At 38.1% G+C, this 14,761-nt stretch overlaps 1 long non-coding RNA gene across 31 annotated transcripts in view; it reads left to right on the forward strand.

Annotated features, from left to right (window-relative positions):
• LOC136106607 (uncharacterized) overlaps positions 1–14,493 on the forward strand; it is a 44,252-nt gene extending 29,759 nt beyond the window's left edge. For 23 of the 31 annotated variants that reach the window (XR_011741085.1, XR_011741068.1, XR_011741071.1 and 20 more), the window contains 4 exons: positions 657–1,554; positions 3,031–3,180; positions 3,284–3,445; positions 4,747–7,244. This is a non-coding gene — a long non-coding RNA (uncharacterized lncRNA). Of the gene's footprint in view, positions 1–656; positions 1,555–3,030; positions 3,181–3,283; positions 3,446–4,596; positions 7,245–7,281 lie in introns of those variants that run through there. The other 8 variants (XR_011741065.1, XR_011741074.1, XR_011741077.1 and 5 more) reach the window with 8 other exon arrangements.
• The last annotated feature ends 268 nt before the right edge of the window (positions 14,494–14,761 follow it).

The following is a 14,761-nucleotide window of genomic DNA, read 5'->3' on the forward strand; positions in this document are numbered from 1 at the left end:
TTTGCATCAAGAGCAGGAAAAACACCATAACATCGTTGTAGAGAAACACTAAACATACAATGCCAGAGAGGCATTTTTCCATCTTCTTATAAACTATTTGGATTTGTCCAACCTGATCCTGCATGTCACACCTGTCATCCTTCTAGCTGTCTCCACATCTATTCTCTTCCCTTTTTTCCTACCTTTATCTATACCTTCCCTTGTCTCTTCTGTGCCCTTCCTAGGTATTTTAATGTACTCTATTCCTTTGAATCGTATACACTACCATTCTCAACTACATCCAAAATACATTTTGCAGAGTATATACATACAATCACATTACACAAAATTATTCATGCATACTTCACCTATAGCTTACATTATTCTGGATAAGAACACCTTTCCTACATGTATATACAGTTCTCAGGCCAAGGGTTCACAGATTATGACAGCTCTCATCTGCTTTAGAGCTGTCATATCTTTTAAGAGAAATAAGGAGGGTGAGTAGGGAGATACACTTTGTTTTCTTTAGTAGGAGAACCTATACATTAATATTCATGTAACCAAGAATCCCACCATATTTTTAATGTATCACATTCTGAGGTTAGAAACTCCAATATCTTCAGAACACAATGGGTATAGTGTTAACAATGTAATCTTATCTCTTGCACCCACAGGTACACCTCAACTCGGGCTTCAGATCACACCATTAAGCAATGAAGTGACAAACCAGTTTCCTTTCTCAAGCCAATTCTCATGTAACTGCCCAGGGGCCCCTTTTGGTCGTGGCAGCATCCCCTGATTTTTCAATAAGAGATGTACCTGTGCAATCCATTCCTACCCTGTATGCTTGGCAGGAGGAGATAAAACTGCTCATTTCCATTTGGGACATTTCTAAGCCAGGAAGAAAGGCACAAGGCATCAGAGCAGCCACCTGTTAGGCATTGACTAAGAAACCTCCCAAAACCATTAAGTGGAGATGATTTCCCAGGCTTACTATAAACCAGTATAAAGGGTGATGGTAACTTTCTACCCACCAACAAGTTTTGTTACTCCTAGATGGGGCAGCAAACATATTCAACCCCATATACTCTGCAGTTAACAAATATGCTTTAATGAAGAAAGCCCTGATCAGTGGAGTATTATAGGATAATACATGCTACAGCATTAGTAGAAGTCCAAATGGCCCAAGGAGCATCTGTTACCAACACAAAAATAGCAGGTAAAAGCTATTGTAATTCCTGAACCCAGGAACCTGTCTGGAGGCACAGACTTCCCAAGGCAGAGGGGACTTAGAGAACTTGGGATGTTCAGCAAGATCTCATCCCCCCATGGGTTTACCACATCAGCTCAATCCAGGCCAAATGAGCAGGACAAGGTCCTCAGCTACACTCCAAGTTAATTTCTCTATTGATCCTGAAGATGTATTTATAGTAGAACAGAATCTTGAACCAGAACTGGCCTACCAGCTGAAGCCGTATGAACTAAATTGTGGATTCCCCAACTACAGATAGAAGCAATGGACAATTTTAGCCTAGTCATCACTTCTGCCAGAGGAAAGAGAAACTCTCTGAGGTAAGTTCCCTTGGATATAATTCTTTCTTTCCAGGTTAAAGAAGGGCTGGAGCTAATACATATCCTGAGTGATAATGTGGATTTGCACCTTTCTTGTTAAATATAGCTGGTTCATATCCAAAGCATCACTTCTATTCCTAATGTCCACTTACATCGTTACAACTTCTACATTAGTTGCAGGTGTGAAATGCCAACTGATTCACAGTTCTCTTGCTGTCAGCAGAATAGTAATATACGTCGAAGATATGATTCTCAGAGGGGAGGTCACCAGGATCTCCATTTGCACATCTGTTTTGCTAAACACAAAACTCTGGAGATTTGCGAAGCTCCAATAGACACAAAATGGGATGACTTCATGGGGGGTGATACATAAAAAACTGTGCTTCTCACTTAGTAGGCCTGTGACAAAATTTGCTCTCTATACAAAATGTCTGCTGTTTTACAACAGGCAGCATTTCGCTAGTCTTCATATGTAGGTACTTGAGTGTTTTCTATTAATAAAGAAAAAAGCTACACTTCTCTACATTTCATTCTACAAGAAAAGCCAGGATATCAACAGGTTAAAAAAGGGCCTAATTGATTAAAAAACTTCTGAAAGTTGTCAGTATTCAATGTATCCCAGCTCGAACTGTGCAGATGTTGAAGTCAGGAGAATGCCTGATCGAAGCTCCTGCAGGCACGATGCTCCTGGAACCTGCTTCACACAGAGGCACCCAGGTTGGTTTTTGAGGGCTTCAAGAGAGACATCCAAATATTTCTGCTTCCTCCTGTTAGTGGATTTTTTTTCATACCTCAGAAAAATTCTTGTGATTGCAATGTGTTTTGCACTTGATGCCTAGACAATGGCTCTTGCTCATGGACCTCTAATAGATGATATTTTCTGCCTTCTTCATTTTACATGAAATCGAAGACTAATCGTACATATCTGTGTCTAATTGTTTTTTGACATTTGAGTATAGTTTGCTCTGCATTTTTAAAGAAAGTTTAAAGAAACTTTTTAAAATAAACTTTTTCTGAGTGCATGCCTGTCAGGTTTATTTTCATTTTTGCCACGTATAATTGTGAGAAACTTACAGACAAATAGTAAGATTTTTAGTTTCTGTTGAGAATTGCCTTTTCCAAGACAATTCTGTATGCTATTACTTCAGCCCACCGGTATCATGTAGGTAAGGTGTAAGATTCTGCATATGAATATTTGTCTGCTACTTATGTGTGCTGAGATAATATCAACTTCTATATTGTCTTGTTGTTGGTCCTTATTCCATAGAAGATATTCCTAATTACCAACAAGACGATTTGGTAATATAATGTAAAGTGTTACAGCATCATTTATGTGGTGACTCATACCTGGTAAGGATCTGATAGTTGAATTTTAAACCACATTTGAAGGTCATAAGATAGAGAATATTTTTTTCTACAGGATGTTGTTTCTATTTTTAATAGAAATACTCTCTTTTGTTTAATTTATTGGCACAGTTCTTCTAAATGATACAGAGCTTTGCAACATGAAGAAGACATCATTTTTGCACATTTGCACAGCCCTTCTATACTGGCTTAAATCAACTGAATTCTAATTACCTAAATGTGATTTTTCAACAACTGCACATGAGGGACATATCTTTACAGGTAATCTAAAGAATACAAAACTAAAAACATCTCAATTGTGGAGCAAATTCACTGTATTCCTTCCTTTACTTAGTGAATATGTTTATATATATATATTTTTTAGCCCTTGTATGTTTATTCCTCAGTCCGTCGGAAATGGTGGAAATTATTCCATCGACTCCAAGACTTTCTGCTTCCTACTGGATCAAGGAAGACATTCGTACACCAGTTTTGCTGGTGATGTCCCAATAATGAAGTGGAGTGTCTTATAAATGCATAAGAGAGGGTAAGTGCCCAATAGAAAAGATGTCAGATAGAGATCCAGAAATTATAGTCTGCTTGTAACAGAAATAAAACAAGGAACGCTTACTAATGAGTCATGAATTTCTCTATAATTGCTTTCACATTTGGGGCAAATTCTTCCTAAATCATCTACAGAAACCCTGCAATTCATGGGACTTTTGATAGTGGTTATGACATGAACAACACATCTCATATATGATAAAAAATACTTATGTTAAGAAGCATTTTTTGCTCTGCAAGCTACTTTTCTGAGGCTTTATTTCAGTCTCCAGTCACATCCTTATCCTTATTCTCATCCTTATTTTCTATTCTAATATAAAAGCAGGAGTTCTTAGTGATGTAGAAGAGAAATAAAACTAAAGAAAATTTAGGCGAACTGTAAAGTATAATCTATTTAAATTTCCAACTCAGATAAGAATCTGTTTTGTGCTGTGCTTCTCTCATGAACTCAGTTTTCCACAGTGCATTCAGTGTTGTAATAATGCAAATCAAATACAATTTTAATAACTCCTTCCATTAAAATGATCTATTAATGTTTTAAGACTCCAACACTTATGAGCATGATTCTAATTGCATGATTTTGCTTCAGGCAGGTTTTATAGATCTGCCTGATCTTTGGATATTTGCACGGTAAGGATTATTTTAAATAAATTAATTTTTGGAAGAGTTTCAGTCTCAGTAACAACAGTTGAGTTTGATAGTGATTGTCTTTTGGGTAACCATATGTATCTGCTTCCACAAAAGGACAAACTAGGTAAATTTAAAACAATTTGAAAGGAGATGGCTGAGGTTTATACAATGAAAAATGTTATGAAGAATGTTCTGAAGAGGGGAATATCCATTCAGTATGTTAGCACAAGGAGCAAAAGAGGTTTAAAGTGATCAGCATTTAATATTTGTTATGCAGCACAATTAAATTGGGGGACCTTCTACCACAGAATACCAAAAGTATAATCAGATTCTAAATGGGCTAGAAATTCATGGAAAAGAATTCTTTTGATATCATTAGACACTATTTTATCCAGCTTCTACTGTCAGTCTCTGTAATGCACCGAGTGATAGCAACAAGGAAAACACATCAGGAGAAGAATTACTGTATGTTTGACATCTGACATTTTTCTGTATATCTGCTAGGGGCTTCTGTCACAGACAAGGTGAGGAGCTAGCTGGACCTTTGGTCTAACCCAACACAGATACATCTAGGCAAGACAAATTGTTGTTTGAAAGTTTGTTCCTCTCTCCAGAAATGTGTGAAAACCCTCAGGTTTTCTTGTCATTCTACAGAGCACGATGAGGAGAGCAAAGAGGATGGGCCTTGGGAAGAAGGTAAGCAGGGCAACAAGAGTTGCAAAGAAAGCATTTGCTGAGTGCTTTGTGAGGGCCCTTACCTTGACACAGTCCCCAGGCTTTATCTCTAGTGGTAGGTTCTTGGTCACCGGCATGCTGGCTCTCCTCCTCGTACGTGCTGTTCTTCTCCCTGAGCATCACTTGAGACCTACAGCGAAAGGTTCCCTCCTTCAAGATGAACTGAAATGTCAACACAATCTTACATTCTTGATTCAACATTTCTTCCATAGAATTTACACCAACTTTGTTCATCACAAATGCCTACATAAGCCTTGAAAAAAATGACCCTTAAAGCTAGAAGTGGTAATATTCTTTGAGGGTTAAAGAATTACTATTTACCAAATGTTGTTAATTGTGTACTGAGAAGTGATTCCTTGTCTGCAAAAAATAACATGTGCTTTACTGAATGTGGTTTTACCCACTCCAAAATGCTAGTTCTTCTGCCTGTTGTTTGAACATTTCTTTCCTCTGGTGTATCAAATGTGCATTTTTCTTGCAGGATTTAGTCCTAACAGAAAGACTTGCTGAAGAGTTTACATGCTGGCAAAGAAATAGGGTACAAGTTGTGCAAAACCTATGACAAATTTTTGCTTCAGCATGAACAATTCAGATCAGTCCTATTGGAGTGTAATGAAAAGGACAACAGGCCAAAAGTATACAGGCCTTGAGAAATACAGACTTTTACATGAATAGATACTCAGAAGTATGGATCATTTTAGCAGTACTTGAAATTTTCAGTGTTGGATCAACTCACAGCATGAAGTTCTCAATTGTTCCTCCTCAGAAGCCATCCCAAGCAAGAACACCCTGAGATACCGAACTGATGTTAAAAGTGGATTATGTCTGGGGTTTTCCATGAAAACTTTGTAATGGAAAATGCCAAACAAGCAAAAAGGTTAGGAGGGAACAATGTGGTTTTCATGAGGCTTCCCACCTGAATAAAAGATGTTAAAGACATTTCAAAATTATTGCAAGCATCCCAATAGATATTTTTCTAAACGAACATTTATTTGCTTTGAAATACATTTTGGTTTTAATTTTTGATTTATAAAGTAAAGCAAAATATGAAATATTTTTAAATTACTGAAGCAAATGACAGGCTTTTATTTTTTTTTTTTTTTAGCAGCTTATTGGTTAGCCAGAGAATTAGTTGAAAAAATGAAATATTGAAAACTCCCAAAGGGCAGAAAAAAGCGCTTCTCTGACAGATATAAAATGAGAGAAAAATATAATGACGTTTTCATTTAACACAGAAATTTAGTAAAATATCCAGATTTTCATAGAAGCTGCAAAGATGAACTCTGACACACTTTGGGTTTCTTTCCAAGTGTGATGCTTACATATGGCAACTGCTAATGTTTTTACTAGACCTGGTCATGTACACTCCTAGATAAATAACTGGAGGTACTCCATCCTCTGCAGGGGTTGTAGTCCCCGTTTCATATGCTGTCAAAAGAAGTATGAGCAGGAATTCCACAGTTTTAGTCTAAATTTCTGTGTTTAAACATAATATTATTATTAAACCTCAAATAATTTAAAAGTGGCCTGTCCAAGGAGAAAGAGCCCTGGATGCCAGGAAGGGTTAAGGTTTGCAGTAGATGGCCTGTATAGTTACTCTGCGCCATGCCAATAGTGGAAGGCAAGAACATCCTTAGATGCCTTCTCAATTTGTCAGGAATTTCTCTTCTGAACTATTACCTCCAGCTTTATCCAGAACACCGTCAGTGCTTTTATCTGTGAGGTATCTCAGAGTTTACTGTCTGCCTATCGCCTCAGCTGAACCACACTAATAGTTAGCTAATTACATGTGAACACTCTAATTTGCCCTATGTCTTTCTCAAAAGAAACTGTACATGTGTAGGCATGCACGTGAGTAAACTTTTACTCATGCTAAAAAATTGCAGCACCATATAGAATCTTTGCACCAGCCAAAGCATGATAAAATATGTTGCCCGCTTGCTGCCCTCTCTGTTGCTTTTCCCTACCAGGCCACCTCTAGTGCTTGTCATTCCTGATTTGCAACATCACCTGTTGCTCCAACACCAGGCTTCTCTAGACCAGAAACTGGAGCAAAGAACAGAAATACGTGTTTGTCATTGAACTGAACTGGGAAGAAGGAAGAGGAGAACGATAAGATCATAGCCTGCAGCGCTTTGTTTATGAGAACATCCTTCCAGTGATATATGTCTGCACCAGGTGAAAGTATTGTGTCACCCCTAACATATTTTAAATGCCAGGGCTGTCATGCAAGAAGACAATGATGAACAAGTTTAAACAGAATATGGTGTTGTAGCCATGTACAGAGTGTTACCCTTTGAAGGTTTTCACTGGTAGTGCTTAGCAAAATGTTTCTGAAGTCTTTTATACTACATTATAGAACCTTTCTCACACAGAATTTAAACTAAATAAAAATATTTCTATTGCAGATAAACTGACAGGGTTATACACAAACATGTGCATTTTCTCATGCAGGTTTTCCAGGCTATTTCACGTGGCTTTCCTGACATAGTATCTGAGCTTCTCATAACTCCTTGAACAGGAACCCTGCTTCGCTTAGCAAATAGGCAAATAAAGGTATGTCTATACTGTGCACGAAAGAGCAGAGACTGGCCCCAGGTCACTGCGTGTTGGAGGTTTGCTCGAACGAGCTCCAACATGCTCCTGTGGACTGAATTCCCGTTAGCTGTGAAGCTCCCAGACCACATCATCTGGTTTAATTTCATGCAAAAGAATTTCATCTGTGTGCTCCAAAACTGCCTAGCATTGTGAAGTAGGGTAAGAGGGGTCATTTGGAGGATTCACTTTAAAAGTACACTTCTGGGCCAAAGTGAAATGCCAATGTAGAAGCACCTTTTGTCACAAAGCAGTTATGCCCAGAGCTATCATCATATGGCAGTTTGCTTCCCAGATATTTATCTTGAGCCCGACTGCATGAACACCATCACAGTGTTATAACACCATTGCACAACAGGAGTCATTTGCTCAGACTGACAGCTCTAATTGAGCCTTGGGAAAGCCAGCATCCAACACATGATATTGAATATGGGCATGACCATATCCACCTTGGATTCAGGTGAAAGAGCTTTAGCCATGTATGCCACATGGGAATGAAGACAACCGTGACACCACAGAGCTTTAAGTCTTTGAGGCAAGCTAAGGTCAGAGCCACTCCATGAACCATCCAGGACAGCATTAATAACACTTTACAAGAGAGGGAAGGGAGCTTCTGATTGCCTGAAAAAAAAAAAAATAAGTCAAGGAGCTAGGATTTCTGAAGCACTTACCGAGGTCCTGTGTGGGCTTGTGTAACACGTTCAGCATCTCCTCATCAGTTTTCCTTTCTGTAAAACAGAGATACCTTATTTTTCTCACAAGGTTATTAGGAGGATTTTCCAATTAAGGTTCTTTATAAATGAAAGTGTCTTGCAAACACAGTATTTAATCACCTGACTAAAAATGGTCTCCAACTTCTTTAGGCAGAACATTAGTTTTCATAGGGACTAGTCACGGTGCCCAGCTTAACATAAGGCTGAAGGATCATACACTACATCTTTAAGACATAGTTTACTTCTGAATCAGTAAACGTACTAGACAAAGCAGCCATTATTTATGCATTCCTGCATACATGGCAAGGTGAAAATAATAGAATAAACATCATATACTTCATTATGATATCGGTTTACACTTCCAGGGTACACAAAAAGAGGCCATTTCATCAAGCTAATTGCCTGAAAGTAAAAGAGAGAGAACTTTAGCTATTAGTCTATTATGGGGCTTTTTTCTTAATCACAAATAGGGGCCGTGTGTCCCCAGGGGGATGTGTATTCTAATTTACAATTGAACTACAGATCAGAGCAATCAATCTTGTGCAGCACTTTTACAGTGTAATTGCTGCAACATAACAAATAAAAAAAAAAAGCAGCCTAAGTCGAGTTTCAGCTTGAGGTGGAGATATTTACCAGGCATTGGTTCGGGGTGGGAGGGAGGCAGAGAGAGAAGAGAGGCGCCAAATCCATGAATATGCAATGAGGGCTCATTAGTGCCCCAGTGTTGCCATGACGAATGGCATTATCCCCAGACTGGTGCAGCCTAAACATGAATTTTATAACGACCAATTTATCATGACTTGTCACGGGTTTCTTTACTGTACTTTCTACTAACTCTCACATTTTCCACCATTATCACCTCAGAATCCTTTCCTTTTGTTACTTGATCTTATTATAGCTTAGTTTTTAGTAATGGTTCTCAACTGATAAGGAGGACTGCAAATAGCGATATGTTGAGCTTCAAGAACTTAGAGCTTCCTAAGCTGAAGACCCACTGCCAAATGTGTAGGTGGTCCTCAGTCCACTTACTAGTGGATAAGTGTCCTCTTTGTCACAAATATCTGCAATCTGTCAGTTGACTCAGTAGAAAGGTCTCGGCTTGACTGAGCATCGAGACAACTATCTTTCCATTCTGGCAGATGTGATGGATGAATCTGTTTTGTTGACCTAGGCCTGTCTAAAAGTGCTCTTCTTCAGTCCGCTCCAGTGATGTATAAAAATCCACCCCTCTAATGTGAAGGTACTAAATCAGAGAAACAGACAAAAACTACTTTCTCCTCAGCTTCAGTTAAACTAAAAAAATGTGCTAGATGCAAAACCTAAGTGATAGGAAAAGCATTTGGCTTCCAGGAGTGAGAGATTAGTCAACTCTAAAGTAAAACAGAATTACTGCAAAGTAATTAGTGTCTGGCTTTAGCTCATTTTTGGTCACTGCATGTTGTCTCTCTTTTACTGCTGTCCCTTTGGCCTACCTGATTCTACATTTACTATACCACTGCTTATAAAGAAATCCCTGTGGCTCAGAAGGCTGAATTGCCACTGCTGAGCTAAGGCCTGCTTTCTAGTATATAGAGGCTTTCATTTCCCAAGTTATGAATCTGACATCTCATGGCCAAATCCATGCCAGTTGATTTCTGAGAAGTCTGTCCTCATTATTTACCCCAAATAGCTTCACTGCCAGTACGCTTTTTTTCCACTATGAACTGGCTGGAGTATCTGAAAATATCAAGCCTCTCTTTGTTGGATTTTACACTTTTGCTATTACAAGAATTTGTCTTTGGGGATAGAAAAATCAAGCAACTTATTTCCAGCTATTACTTGGATAGGACTTCATGTTCTTAAACAAGTTGTGAGCTCCCACGATCTCTGAAAACAACTCTCCCGAGGTCTTAATTCAGGATAGTCCTACAGTTCTTTCATTACTCTACTGGATGTTTGAAAATATTAAAAGGCATCTAACATCCCAGTACAGCAATTTATAGACTCTGAGTCTGGTGCTGTAGCCCTCAAAGCCTCTATTTCTTCCACAAAATCCACACTTCGCTGTTATTGTCACTAAGACACGGACGTGTTTCAGTAGAGGAGTAGTTTGTCAAAGCAACAGTCCATTATCCAAAGATTCATCACAGGTTCCCACTTCAGTATGTGATGGAAGAGAATCTGGAGGTCAGAAAGTGAGGAGACAGGAAAGCCTCCTCTCAAAAAGGTGCGTTAAACAAATGACACACCTTGATTAAGCTGGGCACAGATGATTAAGTCAGCACATGCTGATGTGTTCTTGCCATTTTAAATTTTTTTTTCTTTTTCAAACCCATCAGCATTCCTTTGGAATATGTACATGGAGTGTTTTAAAACTGTAGACAGCACCTTGCACAAGTCCCTAACCTTTCATCAAGAACCCCAGCAACCCCAGCTCCCCCTGCAATACAAACAATGTTCTGCTAATCATCAGAAGACAAAAGACAAAAAGAAACAAGTCAGAAATTACTGCTAATATTGCAGGGAATGTCCACTGCCTTCTCAAGGATTCAGGACACAGAAAATATAGTAGTTATTCCTAAGAAAAAAAATGTTTGCTCCATGACCCAGGTGATCTGGATCATCTGTTGAGTGGAGAGAAAGGAAAGTTGTCAGAAACAATACGGCATAATTACATTGTTCTTTTAAAACTCCTATTAGGACTTCTGAAACTTATTCTAGTCAGTCCATAAAGTTGGATTGATATGCCTGATTTGCAGTTTACATGATGGAATAAGCAGATTCTTGTTTGAGTTTGGTTTAGTAATTCACAGGTCCCATCCAGGGAGCTTATTCTGTTATTTTATACCAATACTTGCAGGTCCCTCAGGGAAAAAAGCTCATCTTTCTTCCAGGGAAACAAGCTCATCTTTCTTCCACTCACCTCATCAAAAAGATAGACGTTGAAACAAAGATTATTAAAGGCCAGCCAATGCAGATGTCATCTAGATCTATGTCACCTTAACATCCAGTACCACTACAATCACGTCAGAAATTTCTAGGTTGAGATCAACCACCATATGGAGGGCAGCTGCCTAAGACAGAAACGCATTCACTCTTCCTCAGTTAATCCACAAATGGCAATCATTAAAATAAAATAATTGCAATCCTTAAAATATTAAGTCCTTGTTTCTAAACCAATAGGCCTCTAATGATAGAAAACATCCACATTTCAGGAGGAAAAACACGGTTTTTATTGTCACGTGAATCCAGATTCCAATATAAATGCTGGCTGTGAAATTGTTTCAAAGAGAAATTAAGAAATACAGACAAGATTTTTAAAATGGAAGACAAGCCTATAAGGTGGGAATAGTTGTTTAACCCAAATTCAAGAGAAGTTAAACAACCGACCTTGAGGTCAGCTTTAGGATCAGAAGTGGGCTGTGAGCAAACTCACATGAAAATTCTGCTTCAAATGTATATTTTACTGCAATCTAGTCCTGACTACATAGTAATAGTATGCCAACTTACATTCAGTAGTTTGCTATGTTTGCAGATAGAATTCAGAAACTTAAGATGCAAAAGAACCCCAAAACTAAAACAGAAAGAAATCCTGGAAAAGAAAAGCAGGTGTGATTACTATAGAATGGTGTTCAATATCTGTTCAACTGATGTATTTACAAGAACACCTAAAAAAAATCACATACTATTCCCCTGTATAAAACAATACACTCTTAAATACACAATAAAATACTAATCCTGAATACAAAACTCTTTCTGAGTGAATACTTAAGTATTTGAACATGTAGGTAGTGTTAGGAAGGTGTCTTTCTGTGCTTGTAAAGACTCCTGGTTGAGCCACATAAACACAACCAGTCTTTTTGCTGTTTCTTTTTCTGTGGAGAAATCCATTCCTTCTTTCTCCATTATGTTTCAAATATGGCCTCATATTATTTTTCTCCCTTCAAAGCTTAGCTTTAGTCATCCTAATGATCTTTTCCTCTGGATAGACTTCAGTTTTGTCTTTAAGCTTCCTCCGCCTTTCTCTACGTGGAGTCAATGGCTCTCCACTTCCCACTTTTAAACAAACAAACAAAATGTCCTTCTTCCCCCTCCTCCTCACTCTCTTTAATGACATCTTCAGTCATTAATGAGTTAATAAAAATCTCAAAGTCATCTGGGAATAGATAAGGGAAAAGAAAGAAGAGTATTGTACACATAATGACAGGCTCCCCGCTGGCCCTAAGATGTCATGGGTCAGCCATGTCAAGAATGTGTGTGCCCAATCATCTGCTGATTTTTATCAGCAAGGCCTCAAGCAGAATCTGACACGGCCAGTTTGGGAGTTACAATGAATAAACAATGACTTCTTGGATTGTTGGCGGCTGTATGATAGAGTGAGAGGGTTTATATATACTAAAACATGATGACATTAGCAATCAATATACCAATTACTGGACAAGTTATTGGACAAAGAATGCATATGTCTTGAGCTTTGTGCACTTTGAACATACGACCAGTGACGGAGACCACAGAAATAATGTTACTTAACCCTTCACAAGCTAGATATGCTAATACCTGATGATGCCTTGAAGTTCCTGAGAGCATGTGGTAAAAGAAAACCTCATCTGATTTACTATATTAAGCCTTCAAAATAAAAGATGTAAACCTGACAAATTTCTTTTTCATTAGGACTTGAAGGAAGAAAGGAACAGATTTTTCAAGTGAGCAGTTGGATGTTAGAACAATGGATTCTAACAAATGTAAATTGTTCTCCATAAAATTTCAGAGGAAATCAATTTCTTTTCACCCAAACACCAGTAGCATGCTACACAAATTTCACTGCTGAGGAGTTAGAACATATCTTTTATAGGATGGTTCGACAAATATCCCAACAGTTCTCACCTGTCTATTTGGCAATAGAGAAAGGAAAATAAAACTCTAGCATTTTTCACTTATTCCTGTGCTACTAGAAATGCATTTCTGCATCTGATCATCCTCTTACTTCCTTTGGTTAGCTCTAAATATTCAGCGTTTCTGAGTTTGTCTTCTATTATTCTGGAAGTGATGGTGAAGATTCAATACCAGTGTTACAATTGAAGCCAGAATAAAATGCAGTTAAATAAGTCATCTAATTGAAAGTACAAATATAGAAGACAGCTGAGGTAGGGTTCAATGTGGCAGGAAGACCTGTTGTACCTGGGCCATAGCAGAAGTGTTGTCTAGGTTGAAGCTAAATGGGGTCAGCTCTCAGTTGTCCATTAAGATGGACAAGTCCATGATCTAATGGAAAGCTCATGGATTTTGCCCTGAGACCCATAATTCAAATGATGGGGGAAAGACAGATTTTATGATGGTTCTCCATCCTTTTGCTGTGTAGCCTATGAATGACAACTTTCACTGCAATTTAGGACATAGCAATGCCACATACCCTCTAACTTTTGGTGAGGTGGGAGCAAACAAGGCAGGGCATACATACAAAATTTAACCTTGTCTGCCAGAGCATCAGCCAATGTAGTAATAATTGTGCAAAAGTAGGGAGGTAGAGGAGTTTAGACATCAGACAGGCACTGTGTACTTACTGTGTATCAGGGACTGAACAAAATCTCAAGATACATCTCCTGCAGATCACTTTTGTGTTTTAAGGGCTGAAGTGTTACTCTAAATTACAATCAAATCTGCTCCTGCTTCTCAGAGCACTAAGCACTTCTTGGGGTTGTGTTGGACAGTAATGGTAGAGGGACCAGACCCAGATGAAGTGAAAAAAAAAATTAGATGAGCCTGCATCTGTTTTTAACTGCGATGGTTATGAAATGTTCAGCTGGATCCCTTCAAACAGCTCTTCTTTTCCTGTTGAGTAAGTTCTTGAAAAGTTTGGAAGTGAATTTGTCCAGTACATCTGATACAAATAACAAAATGCTTTTAAATGTAAACATTTCATAAAATAGCACCATTACCATACATTACAGTGAATACAGTTAAAAAAAAAAAAAAACCTCAATAATCCCTCCTCTGTAATTTACAATTAACTTTTTGCCTCAAGGTAACAGCTACATTCACAAAAATAATGGTAATAGATTGACCTTGTTATGAATGGATAACAAGCTGGAAACAATATAGTTTGTCACAGAGCATTAACTGTTACTGTTGAAATTGTAAATAATGTGTATAGAACTTACAATGTAAATGGCTACCTTTAAAAATATTAATTATGTCGATTAAACACTCGATGCATAATGGATTATTCTAAAACCTATTTAAGTCCATGTCAGACTGAGTACACCATTTTCTAAGATCCTATTCCCAGACTACTAGAAAAAAATATCTCTGGCTATACTCCAAGTGCTCGAGGTGGACAAAGGGCTTACAATGGAATATCACCTTAAATTAAAGATGTACTGCTGGTTCTTTTATTTGGATTGCTTGGATTTTTTTTTTCACTGAGTACAGCATCAGAAGATTAGACTGTCTAGAGACACCAGGCTCTTCTGAGACGCTTTTAGGCTGCTTTGGAAACTAATGAAAAGCAACTGTCTTCCAACAGTGCTGGCCACTCACTGGAGGATCTCTATGGGATACAGAGCACTCTTCTGGCTTTTATGCCACTTTGTAATCACTGGTAATGGGACCAAAGAATACAGATAACTTTTTTACACCTGGCTGGTTTC

Source organism: Patagioenas fasciata, chromosome 12 (genome assembly GCF_037038585.1).
Source record: "Patagioenas fasciata isolate bPatFas1 chromosome 12, bPatFas1.hap1, whole genome shotgun sequence".
Taxonomy (NCBI): domain Eukaryota; kingdom Metazoa; phylum Chordata; class Aves; order Columbiformes; family Columbidae; genus Patagioenas; species Patagioenas fasciata.